The following is a 23,101-nucleotide window of genomic DNA, read 5'->3' as shown; positions in this document are numbered from 1 at the left end:
AAGCAAACTCGACTAGAGGAATATAATCTTCCAGTTAGATTGTTGATCCATTACATACATTCTAAAAATGTCAACTAACACTTGATTTACTCTTTCAGTTTGACCATTAGTCTCTGTCTGATAAGATGTACTGAAATTTAATTGTGTCTGAAGGGCTTCGTGGAAAGTAGTCCAAAATATTCCTATAAATATAGACGCCCTATCTGATATGATTTTCTTAGGAAAATCATGAAGTTGAATGACCTCCTTTATAAATACTTGTGCTATTTTAGATGCTTTGTAAGTATCTCTAACAGGTATAAAATGGGCACTCTTAGTAAGTTTATCTACCACCACCAAAATGGAGTTATGCCTTTTGGTTGTTTCAAGTAATTCAACAATAAATTCCATAGATATTTCTTCCCATTTGAACTAAGGAATGTTATGCAACTGCAAAAATCCTACTAGATGATCACGTTCTGCTTTAACTAGCTGGTATTCCAAAAAGTTTGCCACAAAATTTGCTACATCCTTCTTCATCCCTGCCCAAAACAATTTTTTCTTTTATTCAACATACATCTTCTAGACTCCCACGTGAGCCATATATGTTGCACGGTGAACTTCTATCAAAATGAACTCACGAAGCCCGTCTTGATCTAAAACTACAATATTGTGCATGAATCTCACCATATAGAAACTATGAGCTCTTATGAGACAGAATTGCTAGAATATTGCAAGAATGATAGCGAGATGAAGAATACATGGAGATTATGCACATGTTATAGTATGTTGGCATTATGATTCTGGTATGGCTCTATGTTACAGGTGTTGTACTTGATGGCAACTCTCTTAAGTGGCAATGCTCTGTTCAGGCTCTCAAAATGTTGGAAAATAAGAGGTACGCAGGTACACCATACAAAAGCTGCGGACCCGCAGGAATATCATAGATAAAGTGCGTACATACCCGCAGGTTACCCGTTCATGAGGTGCGGAACCCCAGTTCACTCACTTCAAGGCAGAGAAGCGCGCTCACGTGGAGTTTCTTATGTTTGGCCCATGGTATTTAGCCCGCCATTCTTAATTCTATGGTTTTGGGCCATGGTATAGGATTTAATTTAGCCCCGGTTTGGATCCCTTGTATTGGTTATTGATGGTTTTGTCCCATGGTGTGAATAAGGGCTTGACTATAAATAGGGAAGGAGATCACTTGGCTAAGGTATCTTTTGCAAATTGAATATCTTAAGATCTGAAATATTGGGTTATCGGTTTAAAAGCTTGATCTATATAAAAGTGAAGTTGAAAGTGAATCTATGAAGTGTGATCTCTCGGGCGCATGATCAGATCTGGGCATCTGACTATCTGTGGTACACTGGTGGACTGCCAATTTGGCCCTAATCAGAGGTTCGCAGGTAATTAACTGTGCAAGTGCGGGGGTACGCACAGCAGAAGAAGGCGCAGTGCGTGGGTACGCACAGCAGAAGAAGGCGCAGTGCGTGGGTACGCACAGCAGAAGAAGGCGCAGTGCGTGGGTACACAGCGCGATAGAGGTTCAGGTGCGGAAGAACAGTAAAGGTATGCGGCGTGGTAGAGGTTTAGGTGCGGAGGCACAGTGAAAGTACGCGGCGCTACAGAAGCCGCGGGTGCATAGATACGCAGCGCGATAGCATCTGAGGGTGCGTGGCCAGAGTAGTAGTACGCGGCGTGATTGAAGAAACAGTGCGTGGGTACGCAGTGCAGTGGAAGGCTCTTTGCGGGGATACGCAGAGATGCAGAAGGTGAAGTGCGGAGCCAGGCAGCCCAGATAAAGAAAAATTGCATATCTGTCCTAAAACATTTGTTGATCATCCTCTATTTATTGCTGCAGAATTCTGGGTTTATATTTCTGGTACTATCTTTCTATTTACAACATTCTGAGAAGTTGGGTAATTCTTGGTTGATTGTATAAGGAGTTTGGGTAATTTGCATGTACTTGATGTTTATTTGATATTCTTGGATCCAGTTTGAAAATTTATGAAAAGTGGTCCTTGAAAGAAAAGAAGTAGGGGGTTGTAGCTCCCTTCCAGGAGAGACTGGAAAACGAGAGAGAGTTGTAGCTCTCTGTAGGTTGCAGCCTGCGTACTGGTAAAGGACTGCACCAGTACAAAATCATTGTAAAAGGAGTTTCTAATTGAAAGAAGATAGAAACATATTGCAGCAGGTGGTTTTCACCCACATTGGGTTTCCACCTTATATCTGGTGTTCTTTGGTGTGACTATCTGTTTTTCTTGTTCATGCTCATTGTTTTATGGTACTGACATACAAGAATAATTCAAAGTATAAATAAGGAAGATTTATTAAAAAGAACTTGATAATACTGATTCACCCCCCCTCTCAGTATTATTTCCAACAATTGGTATCAGAGCAGGTCCTTCAGAGAAGCTTGATCGCTTGAAGGAAGATCATTCATCATGAGCAACTACGAGAGGGAAGCATCAATCAGGCCACCAATTTTTGATGGGACAAACTTCAATTATTGGAAAGAGTTACTGCCTATCTTCAATCTCTTGGTACAGAAGTTTGGGATATCATAGATACAGGCTACACTTTTCCTTCAGCTACTCCTACAGATCCGGCCGAGAAGAAGAAATATGAAACAAATGCTAAAGCAGTCAATACTCTGCTGGGATGCTTATCTCAAACAGAATTCGTGAAGTTTATGCAATATAAATCCGCAAAGGAAATATGGGACAAGATTGTCTTGAGCTACGAAGGAGATGAACAGGTAAAGCGTGCTAAACTTCAAACCCTTAGGATTCAGTATGAGAATATCAGAATGTATAATGATGAAAGTGTGGCTAACTATTTCCTTCAGGTAGACGAGATTGTTAATTGCATGAAAAACTTGGGTGAAGAAATAAAAGAGGCTATTGTGGTTGAAAAAGTTTTAAGATCATTGTCCCCCAAGTTTGAATCTAAAGTGTCTGCAATAGAAGAAAAGGAAAATCTACGAAGTCTTACTATGTCTCAGCTACACGGAATTCTAACTACTTATGAAATGAGAAAAGGAGGTCCATCAGACAGGAGAGAAGCTGCTTTCAAGGATTTAGGCAAAGGAGACTACTATGAAGCAAGTCACGCGCCAGAAGAAGAAGAAGAATCAAATTTTGTCAGAAATCTTCAACGGGGTACTGGAAGGTTCAGAGGTAAGTTATCTTTTAAATGTTTTGCTTGTGGAAGAGTAGGTCATTATGCTACGAAATGTCCTCATAAGGATAAGATTGACAAAGGAAAGGAACCTGCTAGATGGAACAAGAAACAGAATGCAAATAATAAAAGCTACTACACTCATGAAGATAGTGATGGTCTATCAAATAGTGATGAAGATGAACGAAGTAATGACTATATACTTTTAATGGCATTTGAAGATGATGAGTACATGGATGCTATAGATGTGGATAGCCTTTATGAAGAAATTTCTAGACTCAAGAGATGTATAGAAGAAAAGAATATGATCATTGATACTCTACAATTTCAAATTGATGAAAAGGAAAAATATCTTGATAAATTAGAAGGTGAAATTGTTGGTCTTAGAAAAGAGATTGAGAAAAAAAAGGCTATTAATCTTAAGTTTGTTAAAGGATCTGAAACTCTGGATGAGATCATCAATGTATAACGTTCTCCTCTAAACAAGACAGGTTTGGGGTATAATGGAGAAACTTCTCAAGCATCCACCTCAAAGAGTTATCTTGATGCAGCAAGGAGGAATGAGCAAAAGCACAATGGAGATCACCAGGTAAAGTAGGGACGAATTACATCAAGAACAAACAAAGACTATCAGGTAAACCAGGGGCAATCCGTCTTAAGAATGAACAAAAGCTACAACCAGCCACAGGTAAAATCCTCTCAATTTGCTTCAAGAATGGATGACAATAGAAATTACAATCATTTGGCCGGAAGATTTGATAACCGCAGAAGTTTCTTCAATGGACAATGCTTCTCTTGCCATAACTTTGGTCACAAAGCAGCGCAATGTGTTGCATATAAAACAATCATGACTAGAGAAGCTCAAAAACAAAGAAGTATGACTGGGATTACAAAAAGGACCTATAACAACTTTTCGGCTCTTGAAAATGAAGTTGAATGTTCTATTTGCAATAACTTTGGTCATGAAGATTCTAAATGCAGGAGCAGGTTTCAGCAGACAAAGGAACAAGCCTCAAACACCAAAACATGGAGAATAAAGGAACCACAAACAGAAAGATGTGGGATAGCATTTTATGCAGAGGGACAGGAAAATCTATGGTACATTGACAATGGATGTTCGAAGCATATGACAGGTGATAAAGAAAACTTGAATCATATTCTGCTTTAGAAAAGGGAAAGAAAGTTTCTTTTGGAAATGATACTCCTGCAGCTATAAAAGGAAAAGGCACTGCTTAGTTAAAAGAAAAGGTCAAAGCTGGAAATGTTTTGTATGTTGATGGATTGAAGCATAATCTTCTGAGTGTCAGCTAGATGTGTGATCATGGAACCGAGGTGATATTTAGGTCAAATGGATGTCTTATTCGTGATCTTGATATAGGTGAAACAGTGATCAAAGGTAAAAGAACTCCAAATAATCTATACATATTTGAAGAAGGACAACAACAATGCTATCTGAGCAAGGATGATGAGCACTGGTTATGGCACCGGAGGTTGGGGCATCTAAGCTTTTCAAAAATAAGGAAAGCATGCAAATATCAGGCAGTTCGTGGTCTTCTAGATATCAAAATTCCAGACAACCCCATATGCAAATCATGTCAGTTTGGAAAGCAAACCAGAACTAACTTTCCGGAGAAGGAAGGATCAGCTAGCATGCCTCTTGAGCTAGTACATACAGATACATGTGGTCCATTCAGGAAAAGGACAACTCGAGGAGAAGAATACTTGATATTATTCATTGACGATTTCTCCAAGTTTGTCTGGTTAGGACTTATGAAGCACAAAGATGAAGCATTCGAAAAATTCAAATCCTTTAAAGCCTTGGTTGAAAATGAATCAGGATACAAAATTAAGTGCCTCAGGTCTGACAGAGGTGGGGAGTTCACCTCAAATGAATTTTTCGATTTCTGTGAAGAACATGGGATAAGAAGAGAATTCTCTACAGCTAGAACTCCTCAGCAAAATGGAGTGGTGGAAAGGATTAACAGAACAGTCCAACAAATGGCTCGTGCTATGCTTGATGAGTCTGGAACTCCCGCAACTTTCTGGGGTGAAGCTGCATATGCTGCGGTTGTTATTCTCAACAAAACAAATGTCCGGGTGAACAACACTCAAACCCCTCATGAGCTCTGGTATGGTGAGACTCCTTCGGTAAAGCACTTCAAAATCTTTGGGAGCAAATGCTATATTAAGAATACTGATGAGCAACTTGGCAAACTTGAACCTAGAGCAGATGAAGGCATTCTTCTTGGTTATTCTCCACACAACAAAGCATACAAGTGCTACAATAAAAGACTTGGAAGAATTGTTGACAGCATTGATGTAGTGGTTGATGAAAAGGGATACATTCCTAGGTAAGTAAATCATGAAGATATCGAAGAAGATGAAGACTACCCTCAAAGACAGAATGATGAAGAAGAAGAACCTCAAGAAGAACCAGAGGAGCAGATAAGGATAGAAGAGAAGACCCCATCCAGGTATGTTCAGAAGAATCATCCAGAATCTTTGATTTTGGGGCAGAAAGAAGCAGGTGTACAAACAAGAAGAACAATTGCAGAAGCTTCAAGCTATTTGGCATTACTCTCTTCCACTGAACCACAAAATGTGAAAGAGGCATGCAAAGATGAATGTTGGGTCAAAGCAATGGATGAAGAACTTAAGCAGATCGAAAAGAACAACACTTGGGAGTTGGTTCCTAGACCAAAGGATAAGAATGTTATAGGGACAAAATGGGTCTTCAAAAATAAATTGAATGAAAATGGAGAAGTAATTAGAAACAAGGCCAGACTTGTTTGTAAAGGGTATGCGCAGCAAGAAGGAATAGATTTTGAAGAAACTTTTGCTCCTGTTGCAAGACTTGAGGCCATCTGAATGTTCCTTGCTCTCTCAAGCTTTCAAAACTTCAAAGTATTTCAAATGGACGTGAAATTAGCCTTTCTGAATGGAGACTTGGAAGAAGAAGTATACATTGAGCAGCCAAATGGCTTCATTCTTGGAAACGATCCAAATCTTGTATGCAGATTGAAAAAGGCTCTCTATGGTCTCAAACAAGCTCCAAGGGCTTGGTACTATCGTTTGGACAAATATCTTCATCAACAAGGTTTTTCAAAAGGATCAGCAGATAGCAATCTTTATATAAAAGTTGAAAACGACAAATTGCTAATACTTGTTTTGTATGTAGATAACATTATCTTTGGCAGCAATGAAGAAGCTATGAGTTAAAGCTTTGCCTTGGTAATGCAGAAATAATTTGAAATGTCCTTGATGGGAGAACTGACATATTTTCTTGGTTTGCAAATCCAACAAAAAGAAGGAGGGATCTTTTTGTCTCAAACCAAGTATCTGAAGCAGATTTTGAAGAAATATGGCATGGAATATGCAAAAACAGTATGTACACCCATGGTCACGGGATGTAGCCTCAGTGAAAATGATGAATCAGCAGCAGTGCATCAACCAACCTATAGATCTATGATTGGAAGTCTACTTTATTTGACAGGTACCCGACCAGACATCATGCATGCAGTGGGAATAGTTGGAAGATTTCAAGAAAATCCAAAGGAAACTCATCTTTAGGCAGTAAAGAGAATCTTCAAATATCTTCAAGGAACTCAAAACTATGGCTTATGGTATCCTAGAGATATAGATCTCACACTTCATGCTTATACAGATGCAGATTGGGCCGGAAGCGTGGATGACAGGAAGAGCACAAGTGGTGGTGCATTCTTTAGATTAGTATCTTGGTTCAGCAAGAAACAGAGTTCGATTGCCTTGTCTACAGCTGAAGCGGAATATATTGCTGTTGCATCTTGCTGCACTCAACTCCTTTGGATGATGCAGACCTTGCAGGGTTTTCATGTCACTTGTACACCACCTATCTCCATCTTATGTGATAACACAAGTGCAATCAACATTTCAAAGAACCCAGTCATGCATTCAAAGACCAAGCACATACCAATCAAGTATCATTTTCTCCGGGAACAAGTACTTGAACAAAAGGTCAAGTTGGAGTATGTTCTTTCTAAGGAACAAGTTGCTGATATACTCACCAAACCATTGCCCAAGGAGACCTTTGAATATCTCAGGCAAAAGCTGGGGGTTATTGATGCATCATCTTGTTGTTGAATCTCTTCTGATGGTTGGTTGTATGCAAGGCTCATCTGGGGTATATGCGTACATGTGCTAGGTTGCGGATTGGTTGAAGATCGAATGGCACAGGTTCAGGGGGAGCATATAATGCATTGTTGGCATTATGGAGGAAGTACAGAAGGAGATCATGGATGCTGGTCTGAATATTGCTGCAATATGTCTCTATCTCTTTCATGGTCATTTATGGTGTTTGGTGGATTATGGTTCTTCTTTGCAGATCTGGTTTATAGTCAGGGGGAGCATGTTCTTAGGGTGAGCATAACCCTTTGCCCTTGATGTCAAAGGGGGAGAATGACGTTGAAGATCTTGAGGTTGCCATCAAGTCCAAAGGGGGAGATTGTTGGCATTATGATTCTGGTATGGCCCTATGTTATAGGTGTTGTACTTGATGGCAACTCTCTTAAGTGGCAATGCTCTGTTCAGGCTCTCAAAATGTTGGAAAATAAGAGGTATGCAGGTACACTGTACAAAAGCTGTGGACCCGCAGGAATATCATAGATAAAGTGCGTACATACCCGCAGGTTACCCATTCATGAGGTGCGGACCCCCAGTTCACTCACTTCAAGGCAGAGAAGCGCGCTCACGTGGGGTTTCTTATGTTTGGCCCGTGGTATTTAGCTCGCCATTCTTAATTCTATGGTTTTGGCCCGTGGTATAGGATCTAATTTAGCCCCGGTTTGGATCCCTTGTATTGGTTATTGATGGTTTTGTCCCATGGTGTGAATAAGGGCTTGACTATAAATAGGGAAGGAGATCACTTGGCTAAGGTATCTTTTGCAAATTGAATATCTTAAGATCTGAAATATTGGGTTATCGGTTTAAAAGCTTGATCTATATAAAAGTGAAGTTGAAAGTGAATCTATGAAGTGTGATCTCTTGGGCGCATGATCAGATCTGGGCATCTGACTATCTGTGGTACACTGGTGGACTACCAATTTGGCCCTAATCAGAGGTTCGCAGGTAATTAACTGTGCAAGTGCGGGGGTACGCACCGCAGAAGAAGGTGTAGTGCGTCGGTACACACAGCAGAAGAACGCGCAGTGCGTGGGTACGCACAGCAGAAGAAGGCGCAGTGTGTGGGTACGCAACGCGATAGAGGTTCAGGTGCGGAAGAACAGTAAAGGTACGCGGCATGGCAGAGGTTCAGGTGCAGAGGCACAGTGAAAGTACGCGGCGCTACAGAAGCCGCAGGTGCGTAGATACGCAGCGCGATAGCATCTGAGGGTGCATGGCCAGAGTAGTAGTACGCGGCCTGATTGAAGAAACAGTGCGTGGGTACATAGTGCAGTGGAAGGCTCTCTGCGGGGATACGCAAAGACGCAGAAGGTGAAGTGCGGAGCCATGCAGCCCAGATAAAGAAAAATTGCATATCTGTCCTAAAACATTTGTTGATCATCCTCTATTTATTGCTGCAGAATTCTGGGTTTATATTTCTGGTACTATCTTTCTGTTTACAGCATTCTGAGAAGTTGGGTAATTCTTGGTTGATTGTATAAGGAGTTTGGGTAATTTGCATGTACTTGATGTTTATTTGATATTCTTGGATCCAGTTTAAAATTTATGAAAAGTGGTCCTTAAAAGAAAAGAAGTAAGGGGTTGTAGCTCCCTTCCAGGAGATACTGCAAAACGAGAGAGAGTTGTAGCTCTCTGCAAGTTGCAGCGTGCGTACTGGTAAAGGACTGCACCAGTACAAAATCATTGTAAAAGGAGTTTCTAATTGAAAGAAGATAGAAACATATTGCAGCAGGTGGTTTTCACCCACATTGGGTTTCCACTTTATATCTGGTGTTCTTTAGTGTGACTATCTGTTTTTCTTGTTCATGCTCATTGTTTTATGGTACTGACATACAAGAATAATTCAAAGTATAAATAAGGAAGATTTATTAAAAAGAACTTGATAATACTGATTCACCCCCCCTCTCAGTATTATTTCCAACAATTGGTATCAGAGCAGGTCCTTCAGAGAAGCTTGATCGCTTGAAGGAAGATCATTCATCATGAGCAACTACGAGAGGGAAGCATAAATCAGGCCACCAATTTTTGATGGGACAAACTTCAATTATTGGAAAGAGTTACTTCCTATCTTCAATCTCTTGGTATAGAAGTTTGGGATATCATAGATACAGGCTACACTTTTCCTTCAGCTACTCCTACAGATCCGACCGAGAAGAAGAAATATGAAACAAATGCTAAAGCACTCAATACTCTACTGGGATGCTTATCTCAAACAGAATTCGTGAAGGTTATGCAATATAAATCCGCAAAGGAAATATGGGACAAGATTGTCTTGAGCTACGAAGGAGATGAATAGGTAAAGCGTGCTAAACTTCAAACCCTTAGGATTCAGTATGAGAATCTCAGAATGTATAATGATGAAAGTGTGGCTAACTATTTCCTTCGGGTAGACGAGATTGTTAATTGCATGAAAAACTTGGGTGAAGAAATAAAAGAGGCTATTGTGGTTGAAAAAGTTTTAAGATCATTGTCCCCCAAGTTTGAATCTAAAGTGTCTGCAATAGAAGAAAAGGAAAATCTACGAACTCTTACTATGTCTCAGCTACACGGAATTGTAACTGCTTATGAAATGAGAAAAGGAGGTCCATCAGACAGGAGAGAAGCTGCTTTCAAGGCTTCAGGCAAAGGAGACTACTATGAAGCAAGTCACGCGCCAGAAGAAGAAGAAGAATCAAATTTTGTCAGAAATCTTCAATGGGGTACTGGAAGGTTCAGAGGTAAGTTACCTTTTAAATGTTTTGCTTGTGGAAGAGTAGGTCATTATGCTGCGAAATGTCCTCATAAGGATAAGATTGACAAAGGAAAGGAACCTGCTAGATGGAACAAGAAACAGAATGCAAATAATAAAATCTACTACACTCATGAAGATAGTGATGGTCTATCAAATAGTGATGAAGATGAACGAAGTAATGACTATAAACTTTTAATGGCATTTGAAGATGATGAGTACATGGATGCTATAGATGTGGATAGCCTTTATGAAGAAATTTCTAGACTCAAGAGATGTACAGAAGAAAAGAATATGATCATTGATACTCTATAATTTCAAATTGATGAAAAGGAAAAATATCTTGAAAAATTAGAAGGTGAAATTGTTGGTCTTAGAAAAGAGATTGAGAAAAAAAAGGCTATTAATCTTAAGTTTGTTAAAGGATATGAAACTCTGGATGAGATCATCAATGTACAACGTTCTCCTTTAAACAAGACAGGTCTGGGGTATAATGGAGAAACTTCTCAAGCATCCACCTCAAAGAGTTATCTTGATGCAGCAAGAAGGAATGAGCAAAAGCGCAATGGAGATCACCAGGTAAAGCAGGGACGAATTACATCAAGAACAAACAAAGACTATCAGGTAAACCAGGGGCAATCCGTCTTAAGAATGAACAAAAGATACAACCAGCCACAGGTAAAATCCTCTCAATTTGCTTCAAGAATGGATGACAATAGAAATTACAATCATTTGGCTGGAAGATTTGATAACCGTAGAAGTTGCTTCAATGGACAATGCTTCTCTTGCCATAAATTTGGTCACAAAGCAGCGCAATGTGTTGCATATAAAATAATCATGACTAGAGAAGCTCAAAAACAAAGAAGTATGACCGGGATTACAAAAAGGACCTATAACAACTTTTCAGCTTTTGAAAATGAAGTTGAATGTTCTATTTGCAATAACTTTGGTCATGAAGATTCTGAATGCAGGAGCAGGTTTCAGCAGACAAAGGAACAAGCCTCAAGCACCAAAACATGGAGAATAAAGGAACCACAAACAGAAAGATGTGGGATAGCATTTTATGCAGAGGGACAAGAAAATCTATGGTACATTGACAATGGATGTTCGAAGCATATGACAGGTGATAAAGAAAAACTTGAATCATATTCTGCTTTAGAAAAGGGAAAGAAAGTTTCTTGTGGAAATGATACTCCTGCAGCTATAAAAGGAAAACGCACTGCTCAGTTAAAAGAAAAGGTCAAAGCTGGAAATGTTTTGTATGTTGATGGATTGAAGCATAATCTTCTGAGTGTTAGCCAGATGTGTGATCATGGAACCGAGGTGATATTTAGATGAAATGGATGTCTTGTTCGTGATCTTGATATAGGTGAAACAGTGATCAAAGGTAAAAGAACTCCAAATAATCTATACATATTTGAAGAAGGACAACAACAATGCTATCTGAGCAAGGATGATGAGCACTGGTTATGGCACCGAAGGTTGGGGCATCTAAGCTTTTCACAAATAAGGAAAGCATGCAAATATCAGGTAGTTCGTGGTCTTCCAGATATCAAAATTCCAGACAACACCATATGCAAATCATGTCAGTTTAGAAAGCAAACCAGAACTAACTTTCCGAAGAAGGAAGGATCAGCTAGCATGCCTCTTGAGCTAGTACATACAGATACATGTGGTCCATTCAGGAAAAGGAAACCTCGAGGAGAAGAATACTTGATATTATTCATTGATGATTTCTCCAGGTTTGTCTGGTTAGTACTTATGAAGCACAAAGATGAAGCATTCGAAAAATTCAAATCCTTTAAAGCCTTGGTTGAAAATGAATCAGGATACAAAATTAAGTGCCTCAGGTCCGACAAAGGTGGGGAGTTCACCTCAAATGAATTTTTCGATTTCTGTGAAGAACATGGGATAAGAAGAGAATTCTCTACAGCTAGAACTCCTCAGAAAAATGGAGTGGTGGAAAGGATGAACAGAACAGTCCAACAAATGGCTCGTGCTATGCTTGATGAGTCTGGAACTCCCGAAACTTTCTCGGGTGAAGCTGCATATGCTGCGGTTGTTATTCTCAACAAAACAAATGTCCGGGTGAACAACACTCAAACCCCTCATGAGCTCTGGTATGGTGAGACTCGTTCGGTAAAGCACTTCAAAATCTTTGGGAGCAAATGCTATATTAAGAATATTGATGAGCAACTTGGCAAACTTGAACCTAGATAAGAAGAAGGCATTCTTCTTGGTTATTCTCCACACAGCAAAGCATACAAGTGCTACAATAAAAGACTTGGAAGAATTGTTGACAGCATTGATGTAGTGGTTGATGAGAAGGGATACATTCCTAGGCAAGTAAATCATGAAGATATCGAAGAAGATGAAGAATACCCTCAAAGACAGAATGATGAAGAAGAAGAACCTCAAGAAGAACCAGAGGAGCAGATAAGGATAGAAGAGAAGACCCCATCCAGGTATGTTCAAAAGAATCATCCAGAATCTCAGATTTGGGGCAGAAAGAAGCAGGTGTACAAAAAAGAATAACAATTGCAGAAGCTTCAAGCTATTTGGCATTACTCTCTTCCACTGAACCACAAAATGTGAAAGAGGCATGCAAAGATGAATGTTGGGTCAAAGCAATGGATGAAGAACTTGAGCAGATCGAAAAGAACAACACTTGGGAGTTGGTTCCTAGACCAAAGGATAAGAATGTTATAGGGACAAAATGGGTCTTCAAAAATAAATTGAATGAAAATGGAGAAGTAATTAGAAACAAGTCCAGACTTGTTTGTAAAGGGTATGCGCAGCAAGAAGGAATAGATTTTGAAGAAACTTTTGCTCCTGTTGCAAGACTTGAGGCCATCCGAATGTTCCTTGCTCTCTCAAGCTTTAAAAACTTCAAAGTATTTCAAATGGACGTGAAATCAGCCTTTCTGAATGGAGACATGGAAGAAGAAGTATACATTGAGCAGCCAGATGGTTTCATTCTTGGAAATGATCCAAATCTTGTATGCAGATTGAAAAAGGCTCTCTATGGTCTCAAATAATATCCAAGGGCTTGGTACTATCGTTTGGACAAATATCTTCATCAACAAGGTTTTTCAAAAGGATCAGCAGATAGCAATCTTTATATAAAAGTTGAAAACGACAAATTGCTAATACTTGTTGTGTATGTAGATGACATTATCTTTGGCAGCAATGAAGAAGCTATGAGTCAAAGCTTTGCCTTGGTAATGCAGAAAGAATTTGAAATGTCCTTGCTGGGAGAATTGACATATTTTCTTGGTTTGCAAATCCAACAAAAAGAAGGAGGGATCTTTTTGTCTCAAACCAAGTATCTGAAGCAGATTTTGAAGAAATATGGCATGGAAGATGCAAAACCAGTATGTACACCCATGGTCACAGGATGTAGCCTCAGTGCAAATGATGAATCAGCAGCAGTGAATCAACCAACCTACAGATATATGATTGGAAGTCTACTTTATTTGACAGGTACCCGACCAGACATCATGCATGCAGTGGGAATAGTTGGAATATTTCAGGCAAATCTGAAGGAAACTCATCTTCAGGCAGTAAAGAGAATCTTCAAATATCTTCAAGGAACTCAAAACTATGGCTTATGGTATCCTAGAGATACAGATCTCACACTTCATGCTTATATAGATGCAGATTGGGCCGGAAGCGTGGATGACAGGAAGAGCACAAGTGGTGGTGCATTCTTTATGGGTTCCAGATTAGTATCTTGGTTCAGAAAGAAATAGAGTTCGATTGCCTTGTCTACAGCTGAAGCGGAATATATTGCTGCTGCATCTTGCTGCACTCAACTCCTTTGGATGATGCAGACCTTGCAGGATTTTCAAATCACTTGTACACCACCTGTCTCCATCTTATGTGATAACACAAGAGCAATCAGCATTTCAAAGAACCCAGTCATGCATTCAAAGACCAAGCACATACCGATCAAGTATCATTTTCTCCGCGAACAAGTACTTGAACAAAAGGTCAAGTTGGAGTATGTTCCTTCTAAGGAACAAGTTGCTGATATACTCACCAAACCATTGCCCAGGGAGACCTTTGAATATCTCAGGCAAAAGCTGGGGGTTGTTGATGCATCATCTTGTTGTTGAATCTCTTCTGATGGTTGGTTGTATGCAAGGCTCATCTGGGGTATATGCGTACATGTGCTGGGTTGCGGATTGGTTGAAGATCGAATGGCACAGGTTCAGGGGGAGCATATAATGCATTGTTGGCATTATGGAGGAAGTACAGAAGGAGATCATGGATGCTGGTCTGAATATTGCTGCAATATGTCTCTATCTCTTTCATGGTCATTTATGGTGTTTGGTGGATTATGGTTCTTCTTTGCAGATCTGGTTTATAGTCAGGGGGAGCATGTTCTTAGGGTGAGCATAACCCTTTGCCCTTGATGTCAAAGGGGGAGAATGACGTTGAAGATCTTGAGGTTGCCATCAAGTCCAAAGGGGGAGATTTTTGGCATTATGATTCTGGTATGGCTCTATGTTACAGGTGTTGTACTTGATGGCAACTCTCTTAAGTGGAAATGCTCTGTTCAGGCTCTCAAAATGTTGGAAAATAAGAGGTATGCAGGTACACCGTACAAAAGCTGCAGACCCGCAGGAATATCATAGATAAAATGCGTACATACCCGCAGGTTACCCGTTCATGAGGTGCGGACCCCCAGTTCACTCACTTCAAGGCAAAGAAGCGCGCTCACGTGGGGTTTCTTATGTTTGGCCCGTGGTATTTAGCCCGCCATTCTTAATTCTATGGTTTTGGCCCATGGTATAGGATCTAATTTAGCCCCGGTTTGGATCCCTTGTATTGGTTATTGATGGTTTTGTCCCATGGTGTGAATAAGGGCTTGACTATAAATAGGGAAGGAGATCACTTGGCTAAGGTATCTTTTGCAAATTGAATATCTTAAGATCTGAAATATTGGGTTATCGGTTTAAAAGCTTGATCTATATAAAAGTGAAGTTGAAAGTGAATCTATGAAGTGTGATCTCTCGGGCGCATGATCAGATCTAGGCATCTGACTATCTGTGGTACACTGGTGGACTGCCAATTTGGCCCTAATCAGAGGTTCGCAGGTAATTAACTGTGCAAGTGCGGGGGTACGCACAACAGAAGAAGGTGCAGTGCGTGGGTACGCACAGCAGAAGAAGGCGCAGTGCGTGGGTACGCACAGCAGAAGAAGGCGCAGTGTGTGGGTACGCAACGCGATAGAGGTTCAGGTGCGGAAGAACAATAAAGGTACGCGGCGTGGCAGAGGTTCAGGTGCGGAGGCACAGTGAAAGTACGTGGCGCTACAGAAGCCGCAGGTGCGTAGATACGCAGCGCGATAGCATCTGAGGGTGCGTGGCCAGAGTAGTAGTACGCGGCCTGATTGAAGAAGCAGTGCGTGGGTACGCATTGCAGTGGAAGGCTCTCTGCGAGGATATGCAGAGACGTAGAAGGTGAAGTGCGGAGCCACACAGCCAAGATAAAGAAAAATTGTGTATCTGTCCTAAAACATTTGTTGATCATCCTCTATTTATTGCTGCAGAATTCTGGGTTTATCTTTCTGGTACTATCTTTCTGTTTACAGCATTCTGAGAAGTTGGGTAATTCTTCGTTGATTGTATAAGGAGTTTGGGTAATTTGCATGTACTTGATGTTTATTTGATATTCTTGGATCCAGTTTGAAAATTTATGAAAAGTGGTCCTTGAAAGAAAAGAAGTAGGGGGTTGTAGCTCCCTTCCAGGAGAGACTGAAAAACGAGAGAGAGTTGTAGCTCTCTGCAGGTTGCAGCCTGCGTACTGGTAAAGGACTGCACCAGTACAAAATAATTGTAAAAGGAGTTTCTAATTGAAAGAAGATAGAAACATATTGCAGCAGGTGGTTTTCACCCACATTGGGTTTCTACCTTATATCTGGTGTTCTTTGGTGTGACTATCTATTTTTCTTGTTCATGCTCATTGTTTTATGGTACTGACATACAAGAATAATTCGAAGTATAAATAAGGAATATTTATTAAAAAGAACTTGATAATACTGATTGACCCCCCCCTCTCAGTATTATTTCCAAAATAGTAGAGCAAAGATACAAGTATAGGTACAGGTGCATGAAATGATATATGTCATCGGGATTGAGACTATCATCTCATGGAAGATGTGTTGGTGAGGTTTAGAGACAAGATCTATGTGTAAAATTACGATGAGCTCAAGAAGCTTATCTTGATGGAGTTTCACATCAAACCATACTCGGTTAATCCAGGATATCAAAATACATTGACAATGGTGAAGAAGTTTTACTATTGCTCGAATTTGGAGAAGGAAGTGGCAGAGTTTGTGGTTATATGTTTAGATTGACAGTAGGTCAAGGGGGAATGTAATAATCCAAGTGGTTTTCTACAACCTATATCATTTTTAGAATGGAAATGGGAGGTCATTTCCACGGATTTCATTACAAGTATTTTGAGGAAAATGAGGAAGCATGACTCTATTATGGTCATGGTTGATAGGTTTAGAAAGGTAGCTCACTTAATTCTAGTAGATACTAGATATTTAGCCAGTGAGGTAGCACACGTGTTCATGAGAGTGATAGTGAGGTTAGATGGTGTTCCAAAGAATATTGTGTCGGACAAGGATTGAAAGTTCACTTCCATGTTTTGGAAGGAGCTATTTGTAGACTTGGGTACAAAGTTGGGATTTAGCACAACTTATCATCTGTAGACAGATGGACAGACAGAGAGGGTCAACATGATCTTGGAGGATATGTTGACGATGCAAGTGATGCACCAGCAAAATAAATGGGAGGAGTATCTTCTATTGGTTGAGTTTACATACAACAATGGTTATGAGTAGTCATTGAGGATGAGCCTTTTTGATGCATTGTATGGACAAAGTTGTAACACTCCCATCAATTGGACTGATCTAGTGGAATGGTACTTATTGGAGTAGATATGTTGGTGGGTATTGAGGAGGAAATGCAGGTTATAAAGAATAATCTAAAGGCAACACAGGATAGACAAAAGAGTTATGCATATCAATGCAGGGTATTCAAGGAGTTTCAGGTTGGGGAGCATGTGTATTTGTGCATCAAGCCCAATAAAATATCTTCAAGGATTGGTTCATGTGCCAAGTTGGCACCACGGTATTCTAGAGCTTTCGAGATCCTTGATAAGATTGGACCGGTGGCTTATCGACTTACACTACCTCCAACTATGAAATTCCATGACATTTTCCATATTTCATTGCTTAAGAAGTATATAAAGGATGTTGATCATGTTATTGATTGGTCTGTATTATAGGTGGTGCAAGAAGGAGAGTTCTAGCCAAAACCCCAGTGCATATTGCAGTGGAAACATCTCATGCCTAGGAACAAAACCATAGAGAAAGTTAAAGTGCAGTGGAAGCACTTTGAGCTTGTAGAAGTTGCATGGGAGATGGCAGATAAGATGCAAACCCTGTATCCTTCATTGTTTGCTGGTTGAGGCAAAGTAGTTTTGGTTTGATGTTGGTTTACATTTGGCATGTGATTTGCTAATGTTTTGGTATATGTATGTATATGTATATGGATGTAAATACCACCATGAGCTAAGTTATAAAGATCCAATAAGTAGTCTGGGTATCATATTATTATGGTTGTTATCTTGTCATGATGTTTTTCTTTTGAGCAGGTCTTTCATTGTAAATACTTCAATGAGCTAAGTTATAAAGCTTCATGGGTAGTATGTTTTCTTTTCAGCAGTTTTGTTGAGGTGATGGTGTGGTTTAACACTGAGGATGGTGTTCCCCAAAGGGGAGGTTTCTGTAAGAGCCCTGGTAAAAATTCCATGTAATAAAAGTTAATAAAGGAAAAATAAAACCATGAGTAAGGCACACTTATTCCAAGCTAAATGTTGGGCCAAGATAAAGTAGTGGGCTTCACTAAATGTGTTTTTTAGCTACGGAAAATTGGTAAAGGCTAAGGCAAAGGCATTAAAAATAAAAAAAGGCATTTTTGGCACATTAATTACGAAAATGAAGGAAATTAAATGAAAAGTAAGGTGAAAGGTCACAGGTTGCATGTGAGGAGTAAATTGAAGGAAAATAATGGAAAAGGAAGAAAATAGAGGCCCTGTTAATAAAAAGACTTAGGAAGATTAGCTGATAACCTTTCATTACTTAAAATTTTTAGCTCTCTGATTATTCTGTCTCTCTCTCACTCGCTCTTAGTAAATTAGTGTTTTCTTGGAGCACTATAACTTTGGAGAAAGGAAGGAAAAGAAAGCAGAAATGAAAGGAAGGAAAGAAAGGATCAAGGAAGGAAATGCATAATCAAGTAGCTTCAACATGAATACTTGCAGGTAACCTTTTGCATGCATTATTTCCTAGTTGTTTTGGACATGCATGGCCTTGCATGTTGGTGTATGGTTCTCTTGTTTTTAGTGGCATGAATTTCTGAGTTATGATAGTTATTTTCAGCGTAGCCTTTCCATTTCCAGATGCCATGGTATGTTTGAATGTTTATCTCAATTTTGAGTTTTTGTTTGCTGGATGGATTTCAAAACCTAGGGAAAAGGTGGTCTCATGTTTCATTCCCAAAGGCCTAGGAATTCCTTGACCAGTTTTGGTGGGATACATGGTAAATATGGGGGAGAAGTCTTGATTTAGGGCCTCGCGATATACGTTTGGATTGCGGTAAAGCCTACGAGGATGGTCTCAGCTTAGGTCCTAGTCATCCAACATTTGATTAAGGTAAAGCCTCAGAGACAAGGATACAGAAAATTCCTTAAGCATAGTGGTGGATTCCAAATGTCACTCCAAGTTTGGTTTGGTTGTGATTGGAGCACCAGTTTTGCTGTGATCATAATTTGATGAATGTGGAGGTGGTTTTGCCATTGGATTCCTTTGGTTGTTGTTGGACTTGTTGTTCTATGATATCCCACATTCATGCTTAGAATATGCCATGCGACTGACTGAAAGATAGATTTGGCTCATCCATGTCTACGGTCGGGTGGTACGTTAAAGTACCAAACCTGGTCAGTTTTGCCTATGATTAATAAAAGTTAAGTTCTCTTACTTTTTCGCTCATTTATATGTGGATTTAATGCTTGTCATATCTCTAAAATTTATGTGGTTTTATGTTGGTTATAAGCATTGTTATCTGACTGGTTCATGTCATGGTTATTTCATGTATTTACTTGTAGTTGTTAAATGGATGGATGCAAGACCTAATTGATGATATAATATTTCAATGGAGAAGGTGGTGATCCTTCTAGTTGTGTTTCATAAGTTCTTTCAATCATTAATTCTTTGTCTTGCCTCTTATACTTATAGGTTTCATTGATGCCAAGAGTTTGATAGAATTTCAGCCCCGATTGGTAATGCTCAGGCCTAGTCCTGAGGTTGATTTTTTATTTTTTTATATTTTCATCATGTATTTGATGGATTCTAAAGGTTATAGCAAGTTCTATGTAGAGGTTGAGATTTTGGACTAGAAAAGTGGCTCAAATCTCAGGGTTGCTGGCACAGGTCTACTGAAAAGAGTGCAGGGATGTTGGCACATAGGCCTATGAGAGAGACATTAGTTTTTGATTGCTTTATTGCTTATAGCATGAGAGTGATGAGGGGTTAAAAGGCCTAAATCATCAGTCAGACTCAGGGACAGAATGTATGAGTGGTTGTCATGTATCCTGAGGGTGTTATTGCTGATGTGGATGGGTTTGCTTGATATGTTTCATCAGTTCCATTTCCTTAAGGTCACTAAGGAAGTTGAATCCCTTATATTGACTTATCTCATTGCATGTTTACCCAGGTTGATCAGTTGTTTTGGTTGAGCTTTGAGGAGAGGGTGTTGCGTTCCCTCATCTGGATTGTGTGATTCTTTTAGGTCCTTCATCTGACTGCATGCACCATACAACTTGAACTAGTTTCCAACTGATATTACATTGCCCTTGAAATCCAATCTCCATTGGGTAACTCGAATTTTGTGCATGCATGAGTTAATTTAGGTTGATTGATGAGTTAACTGATTAAAAACTAAATTTGTACCCCACTACTAGACCTCCAACTAGTTCCTCTAATAGTTGGAACTAGTTGAACTAAACATAACTCAATTTAACTAAATTAAATTGTTGCAAATTAAATTAACTCAACCTAGTCTCCTAAAATTTATGAAGCGCTCTACATGGCTCAGGCTAGGTCCTCAACTCAAATTAACTAATCTAACTAATTGATAATGAGTGCTAACAACTCAATTAACTCATCCATGTTGTCTTATGATCTGGAGTTACAATTTTCTCGTAATTTTTAATTTAGGAAATTCTTGCTGCATTTTCAACACTCCCTCTCAACAAGAAAGGGATTCACATCTACCCCAATCCAGCAGTTTTGGAACGTACTGCATGTAACACCTTTCATTATTTTTGTTGCTACTACAACTAAAAAGCATCCAAAAAACAAACTGTATCAATTGTGTCTGCAACTGTCTGCTAGGAGAACTGTGTTGTTGCTAACTCTGCTACTGAGCCTCCTGCTCTATTGTCAACAGTCCTCTACACTCCTCAATATTTGATTGACATTGATCGTCCCGCTATTGAATATTGTGGGCTTGTGTAGTAAGGTAATTATCTGTGAGGAAAATGCCTCAATGGACCAAATTTCTACAGCTCTTGGGACTAGGGATCTACATCGCCCCACCTCACTCCAATAGGGGTAGCTGCATTCATGGTGAAATATGATCTACTCATACCGTTGTTGCTACTATTATGTCTTTGTTTCCACACTATTGTTGCAACCACTGCAATAATGAATCTGATCTCCCCATATCTTGAAATACTAGCTTCCATGGGGATTCTTCCTCTAAAACTACACTCTCTCTAAGTTTTGATCTCCCTATGGGAAATATATTTGCTCCTGAATCTACCAATATCAATTATGACTACACCTTCTTGTATCACTAAAAATTGGCTCACTAATATGCCCACTAGCAGCCTTTTAGCTCCATTAAGAAATCTACACATAAGGTCATCTGGATCTACCCTGAACTAGGGCTCCACAACTCTGCCTCCTAACAACTCATTAGTTTTTTAATGATAATTGTATATGAGGACTTCAAGGATTGTTTATAATGTGAATCATGCTCTCATACCATGTAGAAATTTCTAGAAATTCCTTATAGATTCAAATTTCTTATGTAATATGCTAAAACAAAATACTTGAATCCACTATACTCATCAGTGGAAACAATTAATCAATTGAGAAATTAGAACATGAAAATGAGACAAGATTCAATCAAATATTCTTAGAGATTTATCTGATGGGAAAGCTTTCTACTCAAAATGCCTTCTTATCTATATATTTCATTAGATAAAAAAAAATACAGAAGAAAATGCAATTCTCTTTCAAGCCTGAACAATCTCTACACAAGTATAATATATCTGACTACCTCACAAGCTGACTCTGGCCAATACTCGGCCAATTCTGCTTCCTCCCAATATCCTATTCCCTTGTGTTGTTCCCTTGGGAATTAAGCCCCCTTTTAATAGGAAATTCTTTCATGTAGATTGTGAAATTCCTTTAGGTCCTTCATGTGACTTCATGCACCATATCTACAACTTGATCTAGTTTACAACTGATAGTACACTGCACTTGAACTCCAATATCAATTGGGTAACTTTAATTCAGTGTAGGAATGAGTTAATTTAGGCTGAATGATAAGTTAATTGGTTAAAAACTGAAGTTTCACCCCACTGCAAGACCACCAACTAGTTCCTCCAATAGTTAGAATTAGTTTAGCTTATCATAAATCAATTTAACTAAAAAAATTGTTACAACGGAAATTGTAACACCCTCCTCCCATATCTACCCAAGTAGCTGGAAAGCCAAGGTAAACATGTGACGAGACGCCACTATGATATGATTCGAACTCCCAATTCAGGGTAAGGAAGTAGAACCAATGAAACCACACCATACAGACATCCAACATCAACTTTAGGATCCTCAAGAATGAAACCAATCTTTTTGCCAACTAGCCCCTAGGTTCCACCGATATTTTGGACTACTTGAACTCTGTATACTCTCATTCTATGGGCATGCTAGTGTCTAGGGACCTCTCAATGCTCTCATAGACCTGCAATCCTGTGTACAAGACTCTTTTGCAATGTTATGTGTGTTTCTGGGAAAACTAGTGTCCATTCAGAGCTGCTAGTCCCACTAAGACGGGTAGCTATCTTAGAAACAAATAATTCAAAGTAACTTGTGTTTTCCTTTATGAGAGATAGATGAGAGAGAAGCTGAGAGTACCAACCTCAGTCTTTCGCTTGGCTTCTTTCTTGTTTCCTCTCCCCTTTGATAGAGCTTCACCACTCACTTCTCACTTGTCCCACATCAAAGAATGCCTGTAGATTCAAAGCAACAAAATACCATCAAAGCATAGAGATCTATAACCATAAACAATGTAGAATCAGATGTACATTATCCATACAAATGCATACACAAATACAAGATTCAGAAATATACAAGTATATGGAAGAAAAATCAAATAACTTTATTGATAGAAGTAGTAGAAGAGAGGATTAAAATCCAGCTATCTGATCCAACATCATCCTCCTAGCATGAAAGCCCTCTTCACCTCATGAAAAAATATATCACCTAACAATACAATGTCTCAAAGAGAAACCAACAAAACTTCCTTACAAATTACAAAATTCCAGCCTCTGGATCTCTAGGATGAGGGATCCATATATAGATATTTGCAGAGGGGTGATTCAGTTTCTGAGATTTTTATTAGTGTCATTTCACTGATAGTTCTTGGTTCCACTTGCAGATTTCATGATCTCTTACTCATCCCTGGGAAAATTTAGAGAAGCAAGTGTTATATTCATGAGCAATTTCTAGAATATTTTCTGGGTTTCCACCTAGCAAACTGCCTCTACCATTTGTCTACTCTCACTCATCACACCCTACAGAAGGGTTTTTAGTATGCATCAAACCTTTTGTGTGTTGCAGGTGAGATGCATCACACCCTTAGCATGGAGTAGTCTGTATGGTCCAGTTTTGACCAGTTCGGAGTA

Source organism: Pinus tabuliformis, chromosome 7 (assembly GCF_031772625.1).
Source record: "Pinus tabuliformis cultivar Carrire ecotype Pingquan chromosome 7, CPIR1, whole genome shotgun sequence".
Classification (NCBI taxonomy): Eukaryota; Viridiplantae; Streptophyta; class Pinopsida; order Pinales; family Pinaceae; genus Pinus; species Pinus tabuliformis.
The sequence above is the reverse complement of the archived record's forward strand: the minus strand, read 5'-3'. Positions refer to the sequence as shown.